Genomic DNA, 26246 nt, shown 5'->3' with positions numbered 1-26246 from the left:
CATGTTTGATATGACCTGACATGCTTTATTTGGCTGAAGTTACATGCACAATTGTAGAATAAAAGTCAAAAACACATGCTCGATCAACACAGCACAATGCTACTTGGCAGACTGATTAACAAGACTGTAAGCATAAGATACCTAACTCCATAGTCAATGACTACACCCTACTCCCATAATATTCAACGATTCTGGGTATTATTGGGTTGCACATCCTACATAAATATGGTTTGGTTTAATAATTTACTAATAGTGCTGTATATTGGGCTCTGAATGTGTACTGTAGAAGAAGAATGTTCTCCTCAGCACCATGTATTTTGTGTGTTTAGTAAATTAGAATTTTTATAATAACTATTTTGTAACTTGCCAGTGAGAGAAGCTTGGCTTATGAACTAACAAAAATATGTTATTCCAGGGTTCAGGAGAAATAGTGTCCATATGAATAAAATCTAAGCTGTTTCTTGTTTTTCTTTCCTCTCTCAGAGTGAATGTTTCAGGGACAAGGTCACAAGGCTGCAGAAAGTACATGTAGTTTATGCAAAGGCGTCTCTCCTGTGCTTAGCTTTGAGAACACAGATAATGCTTAGCTCAACAGACATATCGTTTAACTTTACTGTTTTGATAAGGATGTTCTTTCTGTCTTATTAATCATGAAATGCTGAATTATAAAAACCCCTCCTAATTTTTTCTCGGTGTTCAATTGAGCTTTGCGGCAATAAGTTATGCTCTTTTGAATCTCTACTTACTGTGACTCCGAATGAATAAAAATAAAGAGACCTGAAGAAATATTATCTGCCTGCTTTCAGTGTGCCTTTTTCGTCCACAGTTTTTGGCGCCCAACGTGGGGCAGGAGATGGGCAGACGACTCCCTGAGCGGGTTCGTCCAAGTGGTCCGATTTCCGCGGATCGAGGACCAGCTCCGGTAAAAGTTAGGACTGGCCTACCTCGAGCGTTTTCCTGCGTGGGGAGTCGCTGACCTCCTCCTGACCGAAACGAAAAGCAACTGGACGGAATTTTTCCAGGCAGGCAGAAGGAGTCACGGTGAGTAGATTCGGGGGATTCCCGTTGGTTTGACTGGTGTGCTGGAAGAAATAGACGTATACACGGAAAAGGAAAAAGAAAAAAGAGAATTGAGAAATATTATCTGCCTGCTTTCAGTGTGCCTTTTTCGTCCACAGTACTCACACCAAATAAATTTAATCTACCTGTATGCAGTTAAAAATAAACAGATGAAAAGCCCTAACTTCATAAAAACATTTTAAAATAAATAATGCAAGTTGTTTCTTCTTTTTTTTCAGAATATCCAGGTGTTAGTTTGGGTGTGATGACAGACTTTTTCATATGACCCCAAACAGGAACAGGAGGTGTAACAGTAACAGTAAGCAGTCATGTAAAACACACAAAATCTTGCTGATAACTATGCAAAACAAAATGAAAATGCTGAAATGTCCTAAACATAACAGTTAAGTATCTTCCACGATATTAAAGCAAAGTCCAAAATAATAAAAAAAAGGGTTAAAAATGTGGGGTTCATTTTGGTCCACCAGTTAACCTAACCTGCACATTTTTGGGTATATCTGTAAACACAGATGAAGTAGTTTTTATAAGTTTTATGGTTCTGTTCCTATGCATATGTTTTCTTGTTTATATGCACATGGTATTAATGAATGGATTTTTATTCTCATAGGTGTGGAAATGTACATCTTCAAAGAGTTTTTCCTTGCTGCTTTATTCTGTATGGTTTATCCAAACTGTGAAAGTTCAAACATAACTTCATAACAATACTCTATTTATGCTTTGTAGTGTACAGATTCTGAATTATTTCAGATCTTTATTTCTTTAGTTTTGATTTACCCCGTGCATTCTATAGTGCAAAATCATTGGGGGAAGATAAGGGAGGCCTCAGAAAAAAGAGAGTCAGTGTTCCTATATCCATCTACATTATAGTGATTTAATACTCCTAGTCCATAATAACTTCCATAGTTACCGCAAATAAGCTGATGGTGGATCTCTACCTTGAAGAGCCTGTCCTGTGTTTGATGGCTGATATGACTGATACTTGGTGATTGAAAGTGGGGAACATTACATTACTACATTAAGATCAACTTACTGTCTTGTAACTGAGACCTAAAAAGCCTAATGGCAGAATAGAGAACTGCTGATATAAAAAAGTCTCTAACTAAGAAAAATGCTGACATATCCTGTTGTATTCACACATTGCAACTGAGTGTGTGACTTAATTACACATCTATAAACATTTTTGTCTTTTTTACTTTGTGTGTCTGCTGATCATAACTGGTATTGATCAGCAAAATTTGCCAAAGTGTTTTTAACACAGTTATGCTGTGTTTGCCAGTGACCTGGCTTAGACAGCGAGACCAGCGTGATATAACCACTAAAAATTTGCTGACACAAAATACACACACACACAGAAAAAAACTGAAAATATGTTGGTGTATTAGTGTCTTAAATGTAATGTCTCTTTGTAAGCACTTGCATATGTGCAATATGGGAGCCTAACCCTTTAGTAGTTTTACCCAGAGTACTGTGCCATTGATGTAAACAGGAAGGAGTGAAAAATCCACATACAGTGGAACCTCGGTTTGCGAGTAACTTGGTTTATGAGTGTTTTTCAAGACAAGCAAAAATGTTTAATAAATTTTGACTTGATAAACGAGCGAGGTCTTGCAGTACGAGTAGTATGTATACGCTTTGTCTGCTGAGTGTCATGTGATCACAACTGAGCTGATGGTTCTTCTCTCTCGCTGCGGAATTGTGGGCAGTCGTCTCCTATTCTCCATCTGAGTCGGCGTGCCTCACTCATATAGTCAACATTCGTACGACCGTATACTGTTTACTGCAGCATTAGATTTGTGACTGTGTGTGCGCACGCGCGTGTGTGTGTATGTGTGTGTGTGCTCGCTCGCGCGTGTGTGCTGTGACGTGAGAGTCCCCGTCTTGCACCCTAAAACACGAAGCTGAGTCTCAGTACTTTAGCAACACCAGCTTTATTCAGCTTGAAACAGCAACAGCGCGGTTATTTATACACAGACACAGCAGTCAGGCAGGGCCCTGCACATTTATTATGTTCCTTGTTCCTTGTATCACCCATCGACGGCAGGCGCTTATAGCATGTCCACGATCATTTCGGATTCGCTTTTACAATGAACTGCTACAGCGCTGGGAGACTGCAATTGCTTTGGGACGCTCTTCCGCGTGTCGTCCCGTTGGGTGTAATCCCACAAGAGTTTAGAAACTCACTCACACCAGCCATGATTCTTTTCAAAGGTAAAGTGCAGGTTAATTTGTTTTATGTATTTTTACTTTATATTTTGTATTAATCATTTTTATATGAATAGTTTTGGGTTGTGGAACAAATCATGTGAGTTTCCATTATTTCTTATGGGGAAATTCACTTTGATAAACGAGTGCTTTGGACTACGAGCACGATTCCGGAACGAATTATGCTCGCAAACCGAGGTTCCACTGTATTGATAATTTGGCTTGCCATAGCAGCAGTGGGGAATGAACAAAAGTATCATGGAAAAAAGCAAAAAACAAACAAAACAAAACTGTGCTTTCAGTTTGGGAGAGATGAATTACCAGAATCAAATCTGTTCAAATTTTACTGTTCAGGTATTTAATTATATTAATTTGCTCTCTGCGTAGCACGGTAGTGAGCGGTTAAGCTTAGGTCACACTTTTCGCCACAATAATTGTTCCAGCAAAGTTTGCTGTCCTCAGGGACAGTTGAAAGACCATTATAATCCACTCAAAGCTAGTTCACCTTCTTCTTCCCCATTGACTTCAATACATTTTGTTGAATTCATGAACATTTCTGCAATTTAACTGAACTCGAGGCAAATCAAATTCAGTGGGGTTCAGTCATCACAAGTCATGATGCGTTCTCTCGAAATTCCAGGTATTTCTGATACACTTTACTATGGAAGTAGGTATATAATATAAAGACAAGATATTAACAAAGACTTTTTTTGTTGTTAATAACACTCACATAGCATCAGTAAAGTGGTTATTTGTCTGTTCAATATGGCCTACTAAAATGTCTTCACTTTGGAATGGACAGAGGTGCCTTAATTGAGACATATTTTTCTTGATATTGCCTACTTCAATATATGGCCTGAGAATCCTTACAGTTTCTAAGTAATTTTACCAGTATATAAAATGCCTCACTCCACAGAGATGAAGAGCTTATTTACTGATACTTTATAAGCATTGTGACAGACAGCCACGACCATTACCTGGCCGGGGCGCCAGCGGAATGGAAGGACCAGGGGAGAGAGCATCACCCCTCCTGGGTGGCTGTGACACCACAGAATCCCACAGGCCATGCTGGGAACTGGAGTTTGGTACAGCCCTGTTTGGTTCCGTGTGGGCTATAAGGGGGAGCAGCAGAACCTTATAGTGGACTTCTACCACACCTGGGAGTGATTCCAGATAATACTAATGAGCCACCTGGAACACTCCCAGGACCTGAATAAAAAGGAGCCGCCTCACTCTATTCGGAGAGCCAGAGTCAGGAGGTGGTGGACAAAGCTTGCCTGAGAGGGAGTGGAGGCGGAAGGATGGCAGAGAGATGAAGAAAAGAGACGAAAAGAAGAGTAAAGGACTGTGAATTGTGTTTAGGTTCTGTGCTGTGGAGAGACAGAAAACATTCCCCAGCTGTAAATAAATTGTGTGTCTTGGACTGGAACTTGTGTCTGCCTGTCTGTGTGTGGGTTAGGCCGGCTGTACGTGCCCCGTACTTAAAACCAAAAGAAGCTTTTGCCAATGAGTAACTCATGCATTTTTGCAGTACCTAAACTAAAGTTTTACCAAAGAAAATCTGATTGAGTGATTATGTATACAGCTCTGAAAGACTTTTGCTGTATTTAGGATACTGATTCTCAGACTGAGAAGGGTTCATGTTAATATCGGGAGAAGATCAAGTGGCCTGGTCACAGTTCGCCTCTCAAATTCAGCTTTTTCATATGAGTGGTCAGGCATGTATGTCTCAATTAAATGTTTTCTCTGGCATCACTTTCTGTAAGTCTGGATGTTCAACAGGGCTAAACAAAGTCTAAGAAACATATTATTTTGAAATGATTCTGAGGATTATTTTGTTTCACAGGTTTTCTCTTCTATTCATGAATCTCAGTCCAACATAACTTTCTTCTTTTCACCTGCCAGTAAGTTTTGCCAAGCTGCTGAACCACAGAGGCCTACACAGCGGGGGTCATTCACAACATCAACAGATTAACCCCAACCTCCATGCTCTTTCAATTTCCAAGCAGCAAAATTTCCACTGTATGGCACTGCACGTCTGCACATCATGATTACATAACTTTTTTTTTCTGCATCTTTTAAGATGAACATGAATAGATGAGTAATTGAAGCATGTTTTTTCCTCTAGCAAGCTAATCTTCTTTAACATAACCTGTTTGTTACTCTATTGAGCATTGACGTCTGAATAAATACAGAGGTGGTAAAGAACATAAATAAGCAAAAAAAAAAGAAAAAGGCTCCTTTACTGCATAATTTCAAGAAGTGAATCAGTTCATTTTCTTCTAAATCATTTATGAGTCCTTCTGCATTTGATTCTTTGAATTCCCTACACTGATAACGCAATCTTTTGTTTTTATGTATATAAAGAGCTTTAGATAGATAGATAGATAGATAGATAGATAGATAGATAGATAGATAGATAGATAGATAGATAGATAGATACTTTATTAATCCAAGGGGAAATTCACATACTCCAGCAGCACCATACTGATACAAAAAAACAATATTAAATTAAAGATTGACAATAATGCAGTATTTATATTTATATATAAATATTTACTTTAAATATTTACAGTATTTACTTTATAGTGTGCAAGAACACAATTGGGGGAAAAATAAAATTGTACATTTTGAAATGTGCAGTTTGTCATTTGTAATGTTTATTATATAATGTTTGTGTATGTGTTCACTGTGCTTGCTTTGTATTATAGTAATATAAATATAATGTAGTAGCCCATGAACCCACCCTCAGGACCCCCTTGCTTATAACAGCAATTTAGAAGGCTCTATGGCTCCAATAAACCACAAACTGGAGAAAGACTGGTACAGTAGTCATCCTCCCCTGGAACAGCAGTGTTGTCTCTGTGTCTTAAAAAGAAGGCACAAAATATTCCACATGTCTCAGAGAGTAGTGAAACAACACTTAGGGGTAAGTAGTCTTAGATATGGTCAGTGCCGAAGACTCCATCATTAGAATTACAATGGGCAATTACAAGTTGGAAACCACCGCTCATTAACAAGAAGATGAATGTTTACCTAAAGTTTTTCCAAAATGTGCAAAGATGTGTTATGGACAAATGGGGGAATGGTTAACCTTTCTGGGGCACATTAGTACCATAATAGCTGATGCAGAACCAATCCTGCATTTCACAGCAGGAGCCTCATATTTGTAGTTGATTATCAGGATGGTAGTGTCATTATTTTGAGATGTTTTCCTGCACCAAGATCTGGACAACTTTCCATCGTGGAAGAGTCTATAAATGTTGTCCTCTCTCAGATGACTCTTGTAGAAAAAGTCAGGTTAGGCTGTGCATCTGTAAGCTAAAGCTGAAGTAGAATGTATCCAAGCTGAAAGACAAAGATCTAAAAATTTGGAGTTTTGCAAATATAGATAGTAGGGGTGTAACAGTACAGAAAGGTCACAGCTTGTTTCACATTACAGTTTGGACATCATGGTTCAGTACAATGAGATTTAAGCAAAAAAAAAAATTAAAAAGCATAAGGCTAGGTTTCTTTTCATTTAGTTTGAACATACAGCAGTAAACGTTACCATCCACCAAGCCCTGAGGTAGTCTAGTTGATCGCCTACAGCTTGTAGTGTATTAAACAGTAAACACATAACACAGACTCCTGCATGTATTTTATGTATGGCTGATAAAAAACAAAAGGCAATAAATTACAAACTGAAACATCTCTTGTGTTATCAAAAGAAAACACACTTACTAGTACAGAGTGATTGAGATAGAAAGTACAGTCAGATATCATTTTGCCAATGGGCAACTTTGGTTACTTCTTATTAGCAATAAGGACCTAAAATGTTTAAAGTATTACACAGTGTAAACAGCAAACAAACTCACAATGAACATACACATTTGAAGAACTGGATTTTTCATTCCCCACTCAGAGCTAATAAACTAGGCAGTCACTGTGAGATAGCTTTTGGTAGCAGGAGTTGTTAATACTACAGAGGGTGCAGTGGACAACTCGTGATCGATCACCACTCGTGTACGCTAGTAACATCCTGAGACCCCTGACTGGCTTATGTGTACATGAGGCTCGAGCACTTTTAATAAATACTTGAAGCCGGCGTCTTCTACCACTGCATATGGCCACGTAGCTAGTAAAATGAAAATGCCAATTGCTTCCATAATTTTTTGGCTATGTCTGCAGTCACATCTAGAGGTCAGTAGATGGACTCCTGTTTTGTCTTTTTTGCCTACCTCCAGTGATTGGGACATCTGGGTGATGATGTCGAATATGCATTAGCACACCGTCCTCATCCAATCTACTGCTCACTCGCCATTGCTTATTCACTAGGAACCCAAAATGTTCCCACAAAACTGATTTTAAAAAGCAGGGCAGGTCTTTCAGCTTATCTGTGGCATTTATACTCACCATAGTGTGACTGATTTCATGAGACGCCAAACAATTTTTTTTTTTTTGTTCTTTATTTCGCCTTGGGGTCAGAGTGCAGGGTCAGCCATTGTACAGTGCCCCTGGAGCAATTACAGGTTAAGGGCCTTGCTCAAGGGCCCAGCAGAGCAGTGGCCTTTTGGCAGTGACGGGGATTCGAACCAGCAACCTTCGGGATACCAGCGCAGCTCCTTAGCCTCAGAGCCATCACTCCGCCCCAATTTTTGGCTAAACCTGCTAAATAAAGCATTACAGTTTAAGGTTTTCTTGTGGAACACATACTTGTGAATTTGATTCTGAATTACGTTAAATCAATCTTCCCACATTCACCTCATATTCCCAATACGACAGCATGTACTGAACTGTAACACCTGTATAGTGACAGTTCGAAACGAATACACGTACTGTTGAAGCTCTGATAGATAGATAGATAGATAGATAGATAGATAGATAGATAGATAGATAGATAGATAGATAGATAGATAGATAGATAGATAGATAGATAGATAAAACTTAAATTGGGGGAACCTCTTACTTGGTGGTTACATTATGCAGGCATATTTCTGTAGATCTCAAGGAGCCCCAGTAGCGTTTCTTGACAAACCTGTATCACAGAGAAGATGTGTGGCCGTCATTCTGATGTAAACAAGTAACTCTGTAACAGAACAGATAACTAGGTCATTAGAAGCATCCATACTTCTTTTTCATATGCTATATGTCCATACCTGATCTCCACTGGGTACAAGCAGCTGAAAAACACACAAATATTCTTCAGTTGAAGACTTTCTGCAAAGAGGCGTGGGCTAAAATGTACAGTAATAATGACAGAAAGCAGTTATTACTCAAATGGTAGGTACAATCAGTTAATGAGCCCATAGACACACAAGTCATTCCTTTCTTTAATATATACATTAAAGAAATATTAATTTTCTATAATGTATTCAGTCAAATGCTCTTTTAAATTATCCAATAATGTTAAATATCACACCATGGCAAGTACTTTTTCACAGTACTATATCAAAGAGCAGCTCTAAGTAGTGTTGTCCAATACAGTACTACCAAAAATTTCAGAAAAAGCTTATATATGTATTATAAAAATTAGACAATTTGAAAAGATATCCAGATTCCCTTATCTTTAATTGTACTAGTGATCACTGTTTTAAGATTGCTGTGTATTTCAGTAATTTCTGTCTGGCATCATTGTAGACGTACTAGTATAATGAAGTAATGAGGTAAAGTGATTACAAATAATGTCTAGCTGCTGCCAGAGAAGGAGTTTCCATTTGGACTATTGGGACAATTCCTGGTGGGGCACTTTCTCATATGAAAGGTGGGTGAGTAACAAAGAGACAGACAGAGAGCTGACATTAAGTGGACCATAGTGCTATTAAAATTGGGACAAGAGAACATTTTGTTTGTTCTGTACTGATTTTGGTTCAGGGTGTTATGCATTTTGGAAGGTTTTTGACATAAGAGAATCTCCCTGTATGCTTATTGGTATAAGTTATTCTCCCTAGATAGACAGTATGTTAATAATTATTATTGTTAGATGTTTGTTTTACTGCACCACCATTTCGAGAGGCTGTTGCTAGGTTGTATATCCTGGTTCCTAGTCCAGCCCCCTATGACATCACCACCTTAATGCTTTAAAAGCTGACACTGCATGCTCATTAACATTGGAGATTTGGTGTTGGTTACTTTCAGTGCTTTTGTCCCTCCATAGTGATTTTCAGTGCATTTTCACTATGAGTTTGCCCAGCCTTTTGGTTTTGGTGCCTGATTCTATTTGATCTCTTAGTTTGGAATTTGTCCATCTCCTGATCCCTTTTTGCCAGTTATTTTTGCTGCATGAATGTGTGGATTTGAAAAAGCAGGTGGGCTTTGCCTGTGCTACCATCCAGCTGAACTGGTAGCTTTTGGGTCTGAGAATTAAAAGATTTTTTTTCCGCTCTGTGCCAGAACAACTGCATCCTCAGTGCATCCCAAATCACATTAATATACTAACTGTCAGACTGACCACACCCTCTAACCTGACCACCTAATTGAAGCATAGAACAGAGAACTGATACGCTGGGATGACAGGAGTAATGGAGAAAATTTATTTTAAAACTGAAAAGGAAACTAACTGACAAAAAAATTAAGTCACTGCAACAAGGAGCAGCAGCATGTAAGAAAATTAGGTTTATGATAAAGGGATTGCAGCAGAGTGTAGAAGTGGTTAATTAAGCCACTTGTTTATTATGACTACTTATGACAGCACACCACCCTGGACAGCTCATCGGAACACTCAGATTAATAGACGTTTTAAATGACTTATTAAGCAGAAACCACAGTGGTGAAGGTGCAGAATGTCATAATTAAAAATATTTCTCTTAATGTAGCCAATGATCTAAACTGTTGCATGCTTTCAGACACAAATGGCATGGGGTTTAGTTAGCAAGCAGTGAATGGAAGTTTAATTAGGACTCAATTCTAATGTTGAACATTTATTAGACCCTCCACGTTTTATATTATATTTTTTGTCAGTGATCAGCCAAGTGCATTACAGTATCTGCAGAGTGTTGTAGTTCTCTAGTGTTATTTCTCTGCCACTATTTAATATTCTTACTTTAAAATGTTTTCATCTTTTGTTATTAGTTACTTTTTTGTTTTCATTTGTATTATGTATTTCATTAATATTGCAATGTTTCATTTTATTTTTGTAAGTACTGTGCATACAGTCGTGGCCAAAAGGTTTGAGAATTACACAAGTACTGGTTTTCACAAAGTTTGCTGCTTCAGCGTTTTTAGATCATTTTGTCAGATGTTTCTATGGTATACTGAAGTATAATTACAAGAATTTCATAAGTTTCAAAGGCTTTTATTGACAATGACATTGTTTATACAAAGAGTCAATATTTGCAGTGTTGGCCCTTCTTCTTCAAAACCTCTGCAGTTCTCACTGGCATGCTGTCAGTCAACTTCTGGGCTAAATCCCGACTGATGGCAGCCCATTCTTGGAAAATCAGTGCTTGGAGTTTGTCAGAACTTGTGGGTTTTCATTTGTCCACCTGCCTCTAAAGGATTGACCACAAGTTCTCAATGGGATTAAGGTCTGGGGAGATTCCTGGCCATGGACCCAAAATTTCAATGTTTTGTTCCCTAAGCCACGGTGCTCCATCATGCTGGAATGGCATTGTTCACCACTAAACTGTTCTTGGATGATGGAGAGAAGTTGCTTTTGAGGATGAGTATACTGATGGCAAGATGGTGGCATGATTGGACACAGCGGCTTTATGCTTTCCACTCTGGTGCTTTGTTTGTCTGATTTCATTATTGATCATTGAGTTGTGTCACACAAACCTTGCATAAAGCTGTTAGGATTTAGTTGTTACTGTATTACAGTATAAATTAACCATCATAAACCACTTTCAGTGAATTTATAACACACTGGAAGATATAGCAAGAACACCAGAGATGCTGAGGATTATTATTATCGAACCCAGTAAGTGACGGAGATATTGCAGGGTGAGGAAACAGTAGCAGGGATGCCAATCAGATCTATGGAATAGACTAAGAACACAGCCCCACAAATCTCCATTACCTAGCGTCTTTCTCACCAATGCAAGAACGATTACTTGCAAAATGGATGAGTTGGAGCTACAGATTTCTGCTTTTGTTTTCATGTGGAATTGTTGTGTGATGATTATAACAGAGACTTGGCTTCACCTGCAAATCCCAATATAACTAGCTGACTGTACAATTCACTGGCAGGACAGGAACAAAAATTCGGGTAAGAATTGCAAATGTTAGTATAGCTCTTAACATACTTTATATTAAAATAAATAAATAGCAGCAGGCTTATATCATTGGAGTTCATATCATTGCTGGTGACTTTAATCAAGCATGTTTAAAGACTGTACTACCTAAGTGCTCCACTAGGGGGAAAATACACTTGATCAAAATATAATGTATAAAATAATTAAAACATGCTTATAAAACCACACCCCTCCACCATGTAGGTCAGTCAGATCATCTTCCATTGCTCCTCATCCCAGCATACACACCCCTCAGAAGGAGGACAAAACCAGTTACAAAGACCATAAACACTTGGCCTGAGAGTGCTGTTATTCATCTACAGGACTGTTTTGCACAAACAGATTGGAAGATGTTTAAACAACAAGACTTAGGGGAATATACAGAAACAGTTCTATTCTACATCAAGGGCTGTGTTGATAATGTCACTATCACAAAGAGGGTCAGAGAGTTTCCAAATCAGATACCCTGGATGACAGAAGAAGTAGAGACACTTCAAAAAATGTCACACTGCCTTCAGGTCAGGCGACAGGGTGTTATACAGTACAGCCAGGGTTGACTTGAGGAGAGGTATCAGAGAAACCAAAGAGGACTATAAGAGGAAAATAAAAGACCATCTCACAGGGGACAAGTCTCAGCGGGTGTGGCAAGGAATTCCACACATTACAAATTACAAGGCCAGCAACCCCAGGTCTGTCGGTTTTGAGGTAAGGAGGCCCAACATGACCAAACTGATCGCACCAGCCTCCAGAACCCACAAACTCACTCTGCAAGAAAATGAGGTGCAATGTGTGCTCAGAATGGTGAACCCAAGGAAGGTCACTGGCCCTGATGGAGTATGTGGGAAGATACTCAAAGCATGCACTGACCAGCTTACCAGGGTCTTCACAAAGATTTTTGATCTTTCTCTGGCTTCAGCCACTATTACACATTGCCTAAAATCATCAATCATTATTCCTGTCCCTAAAAAAATAGCCACTAAGAGCTTAAATGACTATAGACCAGAGACTGGTCTTACAGCACATTAAATGCTGCCTCCCACCCACTTTTGACCAGCATTAGTGTGCTTACAGATTAAACAGGTCCACAGAAGATGCCATTACTACTGTTCCACATACTGCGCTGAGCCATGTAGACCAAAGAGGGTGCTATGTAAGGATGGTCTTCGTAGACTACAGTTCAGCATTTAATACAATAATCCCTCACATATTGGTTATCAAGCTGACAGACTTAGGTCTCCCCTGCTCTACCTGCACCTGGATAAATGACTTTCTGACAAACCACCCAAAAAGGGTAAAGCTCGACCATTGTCTCTCTTTTTTCCTTTTCCTCAGCACAGGATCTCAACTAGGCCGTGTTTTGAACCCACTACTTTACTCTTTGTACACATATGACTGCACCCCAATCCATCCCACTAATATTATCATTAAATTTGCAGATGTCAGTGTAGGAAATCTCATATTAGAAGGAGATGAGTTGGCCAACAGAGACGAAGTCCAGAGACTGAGAAAATAATGTTCAGTGAATAACTTAACACTGAACACCACAAAAACTAAGGAACTCATTCTGGACTTCAGAAAGCATAGCACAGAACCAGTTCCTCTTTACATCAACGGAGACCATGTGGAAAGGGTGCAGACCTTCAAATGTTTGGGAAGTGACATTTCAGAGAACCTTTCCAAGTCACAGAACACGAGAACACAATAGCAATGGTCAAAAAAGCACAACAGAGACTGCACTTTCTGAGAGTTCTCAGGAAAAACAACTTGGAGCAAAACTATTGGCAGCTTCTTATTATTCAACCATTGAGAGCATCCTGGCATACTGTATCTCAGTATGGTACGCCGGAAACATGGCAACTGAAAAGAATGCTCTCCAGAGAGTCATAAACACAGCCCAAGAAATCACAGCTTGTTGTCTGTCCTCCCTGGAAAACATTGCCCGCTCCCGTTATCTCACCAGGGGGGTATTTTTCGTACGTCGCTTAAACCATCCGAGATCAGGTGCTTCATCTTGAATGAGTTAATGCCAGTGAAACTCATCCAGATAAGTCGGTTTTTCAAACGCAGCTGTGTATTAGATTAGTGTAGCTGGATCTAATCATATGAGATGAATGCGCGCGCCCGCGCTGAGTGAAAAGCCCATATATATTGAGTCTAGAAAACATGATCAGCAAGTCTTTGATAGGCTGTAACAAAATGACGAAAGAACGGGCGCATTTTTTTTTCACACACGCGGCGCAAGACCTTTTATTCGAAGGACACGAAGAATTTCAAGATTTAATTTACACAAGGGGTAACACTGCAAAAGCAGCCCAGACCAGAAAAGACGGCTGGCAAAAAGTGGCCGAAAAAATTAAACGCTAAGTAGTGTACATTGTACTTAGTGAATGCAGCGTTTCATTTCCTATGTGTCAGATTAATTATTATTTAATATGTCATAATTCCAGATCAAACGTGAGCACAAGGAGAACATGGGAACAGGTTAAAGTGAAGTACAAGAATATACTTCAAACTGGTAAATATTGGTATATAACTATTTAAAGAATTGTTGACATGAAGAATCATATATAATATAAAAAACATTAATTTTAAAGCTAATAAGGAGGCAGACAAGCAAAAAACAGGTGGAGGTCCACGCGGTCCAGACCTAACCCCTGCAGAAGAGTTGGCTCTCCAGCAAAATGCCCATCGCCCTGTTTCTGATGGCATTCCAGGGGGAAGCTCCTCCTCAGAACCAGTGGCAGGAAGTAGTGGTCACTTCATTTCAGGTAAAGGATGGTCATTGCATATTTGTCCTCCATGTGTGCTATAGGTATGTTCCATATAGCCCTCTTTTTTGTTGGGTCAGTTGCAAGGAATGTCATATCCCTTGAACCTGTGTCTGACCAACGAGATATTAACGAAGGTCAAATATTTGATGAAGACACTGTGTCTGATTATTCATCAGGAGGAGAGGTACACTTTCCAAATAATGTTTGATCAAACTCCACTCTGATCAGTTCCATGTGACCCAATCACATTTGGAAATCCTGGTAATGAGAATGTTAGGCTGATTGAGATTCTTCGTGGAACTGTGGGTGTTTTAGCCTGTGTATTACCTACCTGCAATGGCATGAAACGCCTCTTTTATTGTCTGCGCACGCAGGTGTCCAGGAAACACAATGAAAACCTGAAGGAAATATTTCAGAGCCAAACAGACTTTACGAATTGCCTGGCAAACTGCACTTTTCGATAGATGTTCCGCATCGCCTACAGTATATAAAAAAGTGCCGCTTGCAAGAAACCTCAAAGCAATGCCTACTGTCTGTGTGGTTGTGAGAGCCCGACTTCGCCGAGTTTGACTTCGAATATACGGAGCTAATAAATCTTTGAGGTACAATATTCCCCCTCGGCTAAAGCGGTATCTTTCGTACAGAATTTCCTCCGGGGGCAATAAAGGATCTTGCCGATCACGCAAAACCCTCTTTATATGAAATTCTCTTCCTATAATTTGCACACCAATATCAATTGGTCGCTCATTCATGAACGGCGAAGCCCTGACTGGATGACTTCCACACCGTCACTGATCACGTGTGTAAACTAATCCTTGTTTACGCAGAACAAACCTGCTCCGATCAGGTTTGTGGATTTGGATGTGTTGCTATGACAACACTTCCAGCAAGAGTTTCAAAAAACCGACAGATCCAGGATCAGGCCAAATCGTCAACAATTACATCCGGCTAAGCGAGTAATCCACGTACGAAAAATACCCCCCAGATCCGCAAACATCATTAATAATCTTTCACACCCTGGTCACCATCTCTTTGAACAGTTGCCCTCTGGTCAGCACTATTGATCTTTGAAAGTATGAACTGCTAGATTCAGAATCAGTTCCTATTCAATGGCCATAAATACATTGAACAAAAATTAAGGCAATTTAAATATTTTTTTTAGTCAGTGCTGGAAAATAGACTCATACATACTGAGTTTGTTCTCGTGCAGCTACTCCCCAGTGGAATAGTACTATTATATTGTATTACTTCTGGTTCCATTTTTATTTTATCTCACTTCTTTTTTACTGTGTTTTTACATATAATATTACTGTTTTAACTTTATTTCCTTGCTTGTATTATGTGTTGCTGCATTGGTTGTGTTTAATGAAAAATAGTGTTATTTTTGCTTTTTGTATCCAGTTGGAGTGATGCTCGTAATTTTGTTGTAATTCTTTTACAATGACAATAAAGGCTTTCAATTTCAATCACAGTACTTCACTTGCAGTTCAAAAGAGAATGGCATGTGTACATACATTAAAGGGGGTGAAAGGATGGTAAGTACCCAGCTTAGAAAAATAGGCCTATATTCTTGGAAAAAAAAAAACTTTCACTCATCTTCTGGTTCATGGTAAAGAAAACAAAATACATGTGGCTGAGTTGAATTCTTCATTGTTTCAATGTATAAAGGATGAGTAATCGGACAAGCTGCAGCTTCATTCTGGAAACTCCTACATTTTATTTGTTCTCTTTGGTTGTTAAGTCAGCATTCTGAGTGAGGTGTTGAACTTCATATGAGTTAATTGTCAGTTATCTAAAATTCTCCTCAACTTCTTAAAGTTTTACTTCTCTGTTTTACAAGTAATATCTCCTTTAGAGAAGAATGTTTAATTATTGTACAACTAAATTGAATTTCATACACATTTATTTTGATTATGGTTATTTTTTATTATTTTTTGTTAATTTCAAGTCAAATCCCATTATAGTGAATATCGAAGTAATGAAAATTTCAGAATAATTAATATTTTTTGTTGGCCCAGACAAATGTTCTTTCAACGTCAAGTTTAATAAATTTTGTTTTAACGAAATGCATACCATATATACTCGCGTATAAATTGGGTCTTGAAACCCAAAAAATAGATCATAAAATCAGACCCCAACTTATGCGCCCATACATCTTTTTGCTTCCTCCAATCTCACACCAGTTTCTCAGACACATCGAATTTTGCTCCAGCAGCTCAGTTCCTAATTTCATTCGCCATGTCTATGACTTTTAATTTAAAACCAGCTGCATATTTTCTTTTGATCGAATGCTGCATTGTTCTTACGATAAAGATGTATGAAAGTGTGAGATACAAAAAACACAAAACAGTGCAAACGTTGCTTCGCAATAGTTTGGGTATTACCATGTCGTCACAATACATAGAAAAAAAAGGCAGTGTGCTCTGTGGTTACTCTCTAAGGTGGGCGTTAGCATATCAAAATCTCTTGGACCAATAGAGTGAGTTTTCCACATTCAACTTATACAACCGACATTATAAAATACTGGAAATTATACAATCAAGCCCCGACTTATCTGCGGGAGAACTTATCCGTGAGCATATATGGTATTTCAGTATAATGAAAGCTTTTTCGACCAAAAATGGCCACCAAAGATAATAATGCGATACAAAAAAAATACTTAATGCCGTGTCTTTCACCTGCAACAGGCTGTCTCTTTATTGTTACACCAAAATAAAGTGACAGTCTGTTATAAAATTTCTGGTCTCGGACAGTCTCATCGAGGTTCATCAACAGTGTAAGCATGACATCATACAGGTATAGCCAAATTCTGAGTCAGTGCTCCACCAAGCGTCCATGTGGGTAGTTGTGTAGTGTGCAGATAATGTACTGTCCGCCTTTCATATCACTTCTCAAAGTTTTCTGTGACAAATGGCATCAGTTTACAGTGAAAGAAAAATGAACAATCCTGGAAAAAGCTGATTCTGGAATGAAGTAAAATGATGCGGTGAAAGCATTTTGGAATCACGCCTTCAACGCTGTCAACAATTTTGAAAGATTGAAAAAAATGCCTGTATTTCTATAAAAAAATTGCATCTAATGTTTCATTTTCATTCTGTATTCACACCTGTATTTTTTTTAAAAAAATTACATCTAACTTCTCATTTTCATTCTGTATTCATAACTGTATTTATGTAAACAAAAATTATATCTAACGTCTCATTTTCAAATAAAACATTTTCTGCAGTTTAAGAAGCACTGTTGTTTTATACGGGCATTCTCAAACTTGGGTCACAGAGTTGCAAAAGAGACAGGAAGCTGAGTCCAGGCTTCCAAGAGAAGGCAGATACAGTCTTAAGACTTAATTCAAAATATGAGCTGTTACTTCAGCACTCGAGCACATGAGATAGAAGCTGTGACACCTCCTTTAGCATTAATCTTCAGTTTAGAACAGGGGTGTCCAACTCCGGTCCTGGTGGGCCGCAGTGGCTGCAGGTTTTCATTCTAACCATCTTCTTAATTAGTGAGCTGTTTCTGCTGCCGATTAACTTGTTTTGCCTTAGTTTTAACTGACGTGACTCTTACCCTTTAGTTGTTTCTTTTTCGTTAATGAGCAGCCAAACAATAATGAGACACAAAACAAGCCGCCACATGACCAGTTCACCTGAAAATAAAGAAAGGTGAAGGTCTTGGTCATGTTGGTCTGCTAAGGTCACCAAAACATCTTGACGGTGGTCTTAGAAAAAACAGAAAATCAACAGTCTGCTGTGGCAGAATGAGAGCAGCAACAAGTCATGATATTCAGTAACGGCATCGATTAACAGCAAGAATTGACTTCTCATTAACAAACTGGTTTGAGTGAAATTGGCTGGAGTTTGAAATCCCAGTTTAGTTGGTCATCTGTTGGCGCATTTTAAGTCTCGTTTTTGTTTGGTTGCCATTTAATAAAGAAACAAATCCATTCAGAGGACTGAATCCTTAAAAACAGGACTATTAAAATGAAGGGAAAAGGAGTTAATTAGCAGTGAAAACTGGTCACTGATTAGGAAAATGGCTAGAATGAAACCCTGCAGCCACTGTGGCCCACCAGGACCAGAGTTGGACACCCCTGGTTTAGAAGAACACCAGCATCTGAGAATCACTGCTGTTGCAGATCAGGAGAGTGCAAGGAAGAGTAGGCCAAAGCCTGGTGTTAATTGTTCTAAGAATTGTGTGACGAGCACGTTACATGGTAAGCCTGATCCTACAGAGGACAAACAATTGCAGAACAGCTACAGAGCTGTCTTTGTGCTGCTGCCATTAGAGATGGTGAATCGCTGGTGACCCCAGTCACAAAAGTATATGGATTTTGCCAATATTTATCATAAAGAAATAATTTTATGGTCGCATAAATTTTGTTACAACAGGATTCCACCTGTATATAGATATTTTAAATGATCCCTTTTATTATTTATTTGTGGAAAAACTGTATTGTTTATTTTGTCTTTTTTAACAAAGTCATTTTTACATTATTTTTACATTTATGCAACACTGTTTGGTAGTCACATGACCCATTCTGTCATGTCAATGGCATAATGTCTGCTACATATAAATACGGCAGCGTTTACACACTGAGTTATCCCTTGGTGAATAAAGAAACACTTCCTTGCTGTACTCAGTAACAGTAGATGGGTTCTTTCCAGTTTTTGACTTTGGTATTGTTTTCAAGAGAACGTTTCTTGGCTTTCCCCTTTAACGTGGCACTCCATTTATTTTTGTCTTCCTAGTTTTTGGCACTTGCCTGTCTGACTACGTTTTAGAGGTCATCTCCCATTCCCTTAACAATATGCTGTATCTATGGGCCGTATGGTGGGATGGTTAGCATTACTTCTCCATGGCTTCACAATCCTGTGATCAAACCTTAGTCTGGCTAACATCTGCATAGTGTGTGTACATACTCTCCATATCCACATGATTTTACATTCCAAGTTCACTTGCCATACATGAATAACTGTCTTGAAATTGGCCCAGTGTGTTTGTGCTCATGAATGTACCATTATAGTGGACTATAATTTCAACAAGTCTATAATTTCAACAAATATCTTACTGCCTTGTGTTTAGTGAATGAGTGGATTTGGAAAGTGAATGAAAGAATCATTTGCTGGCCAGGGGAAAGTCTGATTTAGCTTTTCTCACATATACAGATGCTTAGGATTGCCAAGTTATTGTGGCCTGAGGTGAGGTGTGGGCTAGACATGCATTCAAAGTAAGGAAAAGCTAGAAATGAAATGTTGGGTAGAATGTGCAACTGTTGAAATTCTGTGCACAGTCTAGCTGCAAAGTAGAAGTTGAAGCGGATTTCCTCATTAGATTTATTAAAGAGCAGAACAGCTCTCTTGATATTTCCCCCCTTTTTTCTTAGCTGTTTGAGGTTGAGATCAGCACCTCAGGGTCCAAAGGTTACAATTTAGCCAATCGTGCTCTCAGATCATTGAAACGAGTCACATGCTGCTCTTGTTCCTGTGGTATGTCTGTATATTCTTTTGTAACACGTTTTTATGTCTAGTTCCTTATTGTTTTTGCATAACATATTTGAAACTAACAACTTACAAGTAGCTATTTTATGAAGAAATTAAAATGCTTTTCATAAGGTGTCAACTATCTGACTTTTATATTAGAGTCAAGGATTTGGCATTATTAGGCCTGGCACACGCAAACTCAGAAAAGATTTGATTTTCTTTTTTCCAATGCAAATATTCAAAAGTACATGTCATGGTGCTTAGCTCATTAACAGGGAAGGAAGGAAGGAGTCAGCTATAATCTGTCTTTCATCATTAAATAAACATCAAACCCGAAGCACTTGGAGATTCCCTTTGTAGCTATATTTTACAATGCTTAATCATTAAAAGTTAAAAACAACTGTTAGTATTGTAATAGAACAAGGTGAATTAGTACAGGCAAGGATGCAATGTTATGTAATCAGAGTGGTGCATTGCTTTCAAATAAAAAAGGACACAGAGAAGGAATAAATGTCCAGGCTCAGGTGACATATCACTGAATCACCGAAAGGAGTTATAGCAACAAGAAGACTAAAGCATGAAATAGCATGTGGTGTCCCATAAAACAGTACCAGGATTTGTCAGCCTTGTGCTGGCTTGGTTGAGCACATTTAGCAATCTCCCTAGCAGAAGCCAACTGGGGGCACACTGTGTAGCAAACCACATGTACCACAAAGCATGGATAACTGTGAACATCAAAGTAATATTACAAATTTGGACCAGCCATAGATAAAGTAGACAAGAGACACATAAACAAAATGGATATACACAAGTCTGTGATCCAAATATGACAGGCAAGAGGTCATAAACAATAAAGCTGAAGATATACTATAGTACGGTAGTACTTATAAATAAGCAAAATGTAAAAATATTGGGAATTGTTAACAAAGAAACCAGACTAAACTCATAATTTCAAAAACTAAACCAAAATCAAAAACATGGGAGAGTGCAGGATGGGCTGTTGAATCAGTGTGAAATGCAATGCCATAGCAAAGCCAAATACTGGTAAGTTTCTGTCTCCAAACTCAGATAAACAGGAAGTATTAAGCATTGACCTTACTAACTCATCTTTGACATCACAATTTGTGACCTACAAAAACTGCATCCCCTAACAACATGTCATCTCATCATGTCAACGGAACTGCAAATTCTACTATTTATGACTAAACAAAATGGCATCAGGAAAGATTCAAAATATTTTGACACCTCCAAATCATTTAGGAAGAAATAATTCTTAAAATTAATTCAATATGTTTCAGAACCACAATGGATAAAAAAAATGTTCAGAAAAATTTAAACTTTAATGAAAAAAATTTAAACAAAAGCAAATCATAACACACAGGAATACCTTAAAAGAATAGGCCTCACCACCTCTGGGAGGTCTCTCACTCAAATTCACAAGGCAAGTTTACATTTGCACAGGTTCAAAAGGGATCTAACAGGTAAATATTTCCACTATAGGGAGAGAGGAAACAAACGTGAAAAAACCTTTGGCCCAAAAACTAAACAAACTTCCAGTAATATTTACCGTAGATACTCGCGTATTAGTCGAAAAATTTATGCCTTAAAATTCATTCAAAAAAATAGGGTCGACTTATCCGCGGGGCAACACAATTTAATAATTATAAGCCAGCAATGGGTCTTTTTACTTCTGGTACATGCTTCCTCAGTTGGTTTGCTCAGTTGATTTCATACAAGGGACGCTATTGGCGGATGGCGGAGAAGCTACCCAAATAGAGCAAGCATTTAAGTTCCTGTGTGCTGATTGGCTCAGTGACGGAGCACCAAATTTGATTCCGCTGCATTAACCAGGAAGTCTCGTCTCGCTCATTCAGCATCAACGTGTTTCGCTGTGTAAAGAGTTTACTTTTGTGCTCTTTTGTGTTTATCTTTGTGCATAGTTCAGCCCTTCGTTATGGCTCCAAATCGATCTGCTCCTGCTACTGCTTCAGAGGCCGTGCCCAAGTGCCAACGGAAGATGCGAATGATTGCCATAATTGTAATTATTTATAATTAGTTTTACCCTCGACTTATATGCGGGTCATAACAAATTTCGTAATTTTTGGCTTAAAAAATACACTCGACTTATCTGCGAGATCGACTAATACGCGAGTATCTACGGTAAATGTTTTATTTAAATAATTCAAAAAGCTTTTCAAAAACAAAGCAGGAGCAACAACAGGAATCGGCAAGCCTAAACATGAACAATTCTAAATAAACAAAAAACAGAACCAATTCCTATTAACAAGAGCAGGGAAGTCAAAACCAGAGAATTAAAATCCAGGAAAAGCACAAACCAAATGACAGGAACAATCACTATAGCAAAGGAGCCATGTTATTGACTGAGTCCCCAGCTGCAGTATTAGGTGGCTTCACCCTCTGGGGCTCCACATAAAGGAAACAGGACAGAAAACAAAGACAACTCATAAATACTATATTAACAACACAAATTTTATTAATACATAATATCACATTCAATACATCAAATACAGAAAGGTTAAAAACAAAAGAAGGAAGATTCCAGTGGTGCCACAGTCAAGTTTTGAAGGTCATGACAAAAGCCATCAGAGAGGGGATTGAGTGGAGCAAGCAGGCCAATCCTTTAAAACAGGTCATCAACTTCATTAGAGCTAGTGAGTAGCCAAAACACCAAGGCAAGAGATGTGCAGGATTCTTGGCCTCTACAAGGCATGACAGTTGATGGTAGAGAAACAGTTGATGTTCCCCCAGCATATAGCAGTCACCTCAAAACCCACTAAACCATTTTGTTCTGCTGGAGCTGATGGTCCAGTGGGAAAATTGGATGGAAGAGGGTTTCGAAAGAAAACTCAGCAAGTACAAGAAACTGGTCAGTGATTTCAGACTAAGCCATTTAGATAACAAGTTACCTCCCAGTAGAGGTAAGATGCAGTGGCTTTGCATGCTGATCCTTGGCCATATATCTTGGGTCATTGTGTAGCGAGAAGACATGGAGAAAATTTATCAGCAACAAAACAAAAGTGACAAAGAAAGCCTCTAGATCAGTGTTTCCCAAACTCAGTCCTGGGGACCCCCTGTGGCTACACGTTTTTGTTCCAACCAGCTTCTGTTTTTAATTGAACCCCTCAGCTAATTAAGTGAACTGTTATTTCCCAAGTTCTGTGTTTTGGGAACAATATAGAAATTAAAACTAAGTTTGCTAAAAATATATATATATATATATATATATATATATATATATATATATATATATATATATATATATATATATATATATATAATAAAATGTACTAAGCAGTTATATGGGAATAATGGTTTTTTTTCTTTTTAACATATTTTCATCTTGATTTTCATTCTACTTTTCAAGGTCTAATTGTTTAATTAATCCATTATTTACCAATTAGTGGGTCTGATGCTAAAGTAGTTGCAACCTTTGATTATTCAGTGTTGTCTGCCAGCGTGTCTGCTCTGCTCGTTTTTAATTGTCGTTAATAAGATACAACGAAGTGGGAAAATTGCATAGAGAAAGGGTAAAATATAATCAAATCAACAAAAGAGAGTTAAGCATTTAAATCTATAGAAAAAGCAGAAATATTTCTAAATGTCTTATAAATGTAAAAATCATGCTGCTGTGCTTTTCTGAATGTAGAATAAGAATAGAATAAAAATAGTTAATTAAATGAGATCAGTGCTATCAGATGTTGTCACTGATTAGGAATCTGGTTGGAACAAAAACCTGCAGCCACAGGGGTCCCCAGGACAGAGTTTGGGAATCACTGCTCTAGATGGCTGTCACTCAAGAGAAAGAGTCATGGGACTATAGTAGCCTGTATGCTTTCTGGCAACAAGGTGAGACCTCAACTGGAGAGTGTATGATTTTGAAAGACACAAAACAATTGAGGGAACCACAAATATCACTGACAATGTGGCCAGAAGTCTCACAAGATGTATTTACTCAGTCTAAAAAACCACAAAAAGACTAAACAAAAAAGAAAACAAATCCTGGATAAGCCATGACAGCTACATAGAGTGGGATAATGAGACTCCCAAGGACTGTACAGGTGATATTCTTCTACTTTGTAAAACCATAAGCGGAGATTGAAACCATCAGAGCTAATATATGTAAACAGAAAATTTTACCAATCCCAGACACTGACTATAGAAAGCTGCATTTATACCTTCACATAATAGCCAACGTCTATCTGCTACACTGTAAAATGGGCTTTATAGGTGATTAGATTGGATAAAACTGGATGAGTTAAACTATCCATGTAGGGCATGGTAGGGCAATGTCTGATAATGCAGATTGTAAATATTAGTTTTTCACCCAAGACACATTATCAAAAAAAAAAATAATAATAGCAATGCAATGAAAACATACTTTTAAGCTAATTAAAAATTTACAATAATGAACCTCCATAGTACTCACCATACTGATGCTCTAGTCTGCATGCGTTCTGTCAATCTAATCCTACCGTAGACACAGTCAGTGGGTTATTTTTTTTTTTGTCCTGTCATTTTCATTAGGCCTTTTAATTTACCAGAAATGTATCACACATTTGAACTATCAAGTACCTTTGTTGTAACACTGTTTTTTTTTCTTTGATGTTTTGCATCTTTGCCTTCTGAATAAGGATGTCATGTTAGGTAGATTATAATACAAGGAACTTCATTTGGTTTCCAACCCTCCTTTCCAAAGCAGGGCCACAGCAAGAACCAGTCCATTGGAGGACAAACTCACTTACATACCTATACACACACTCGACTTTTGTGGTGTTGTGGTGCTTAACTACAAAATTACTGACCAGTAGCTTTTTTTTTTCAGAAAAGCTTACTGTAATTAAGTCTATGATTTAATTTAATCTAATGTGAATTTCCCCTTGGGATTAATAAAGTATCTATCTATCTATCTATCTATCTATCTATCTATCTATCTATCTATCTATCTATCTATCTATCTATCTATCTATCTATCTATCTAATGTGTATTCCTCAGTAATGTCTGACTTTTGATCCTTTTTCTTTAATGTGGGAAGGGGCCCGAAGTCCAACAGCATTGGAATTATTCAGGGTCTAGGGCAGAAACAGAATCTGGAAAAAAATCTAAGTCAAATGACTAGCAGGGATCAGAGCAAAAAAGAAAGGAAAATATTGATAACACCAAAGGCAAACTCATCAGACTGAATTTGTAGATAAAAAACATGTACATCTCTAACTCCCTAATAAGATTTTGGGATAACTAAATGTACTGCAAAGTATTTTTGACCAAATCCAAAAAACTGACATCACAGGTCAAACTTGGGTCATTTTTATAAACATATTGGCAACCATGTATCCACACTACAAATTGGAGACAATCATCCACAGATAAATTGGTCATGCATTGATAGCAAATGCAATAAGTAACTTGCTGAGAAATTCAGATGAAGATTTTATGTCATAGCACACAAAGGCTGTTCTGATGGGATTTGGTGTTCAGTGACCAATGTGCACCAAGGATTTCAGCTTTTGTCTATTTTTAGTTATCAGCTACTGCAAAGTAAGACATCCTTCTGGGGTAAAAATGGGTCATGTAGTTGTTAGATCCGCTTGCATTTTTCCCCTACAGTGGCTGTCGCTGGGAGGTGCTCATTTTCCGTGTGTATTTTATTGTTTGGTATATAAACATCTTTTCAATCTATAATCTTTTATTTCCAGCGTCATACCTCCATATCAGCTATGATACATACTGTATTTCTTTTTCTCTGTTTCAGTGCATACCTACAGAGTATAAAAATAGAATGCCCTTGAGCCAGTAAACAAGCAGAATAATTATGGACACTTTAAAAATAACTCTGCTTACTTGTAAAAGTTGTTTGAATGCAACTATTGTCATTATTGTACCTCTGGATTTATCCCAGTGGCCCACTTAAAATATAAAACAGGTTGCAAAAAGATGTATCTTTATTGAGCAATAGTCAGGAATGAATGAACAATTTACTACATGGAAGGTAAACATTCTGTTTTCATTTACAGAGCATTATGCAACTATACTGGGTTCTCATTTTACTTTCCTATCACTTTTTACTTTTATAATCCCTATATTTACATCCCCTTGGAATTTTTATGTTCTTATCATTTCCATTTCTATTTCTATCATTTACATTTTATTTTTCTGCGGCATGGTTGTGCAATGTGTAGAGCAGTGGAGTCTGGGTCCACCTCATAACTTCAAGCTACTGAGTTCAAATACAAACCCTATCACTGCCAGAATGGAGTTTGCATGATCTCCCCATGTCTCGGAGGATTTTTCACTGGTGTGGTGGTTAGGTTGACCGGTAGTCTCGCAGAGATAGAGGTATGATATATATGTTTGGTGACAACCATGGATTAATTTTTTGTAAAACTGGTTGGGCACAATTAGATGGCTTACTGAGTGTCACGTTTCTAAACTGATCCAATGTCTCATGAAGATAGAGCTTTGATTTTGAACAGCAAAGAGCAGTGAT

Source organism: Erpetoichthys calabaricus, chromosome 7 (assembly GCF_900747795.2).
Source record: "Erpetoichthys calabaricus chromosome 7, fErpCal1.3, whole genome shotgun sequence".
Taxonomy (NCBI): Eukaryota; Metazoa; Chordata; class Cladistia; order Polypteriformes; family Polypteridae; genus Erpetoichthys; species Erpetoichthys calabaricus.
Note: the sequence above shows the minus strand (reverse complement) of the source record.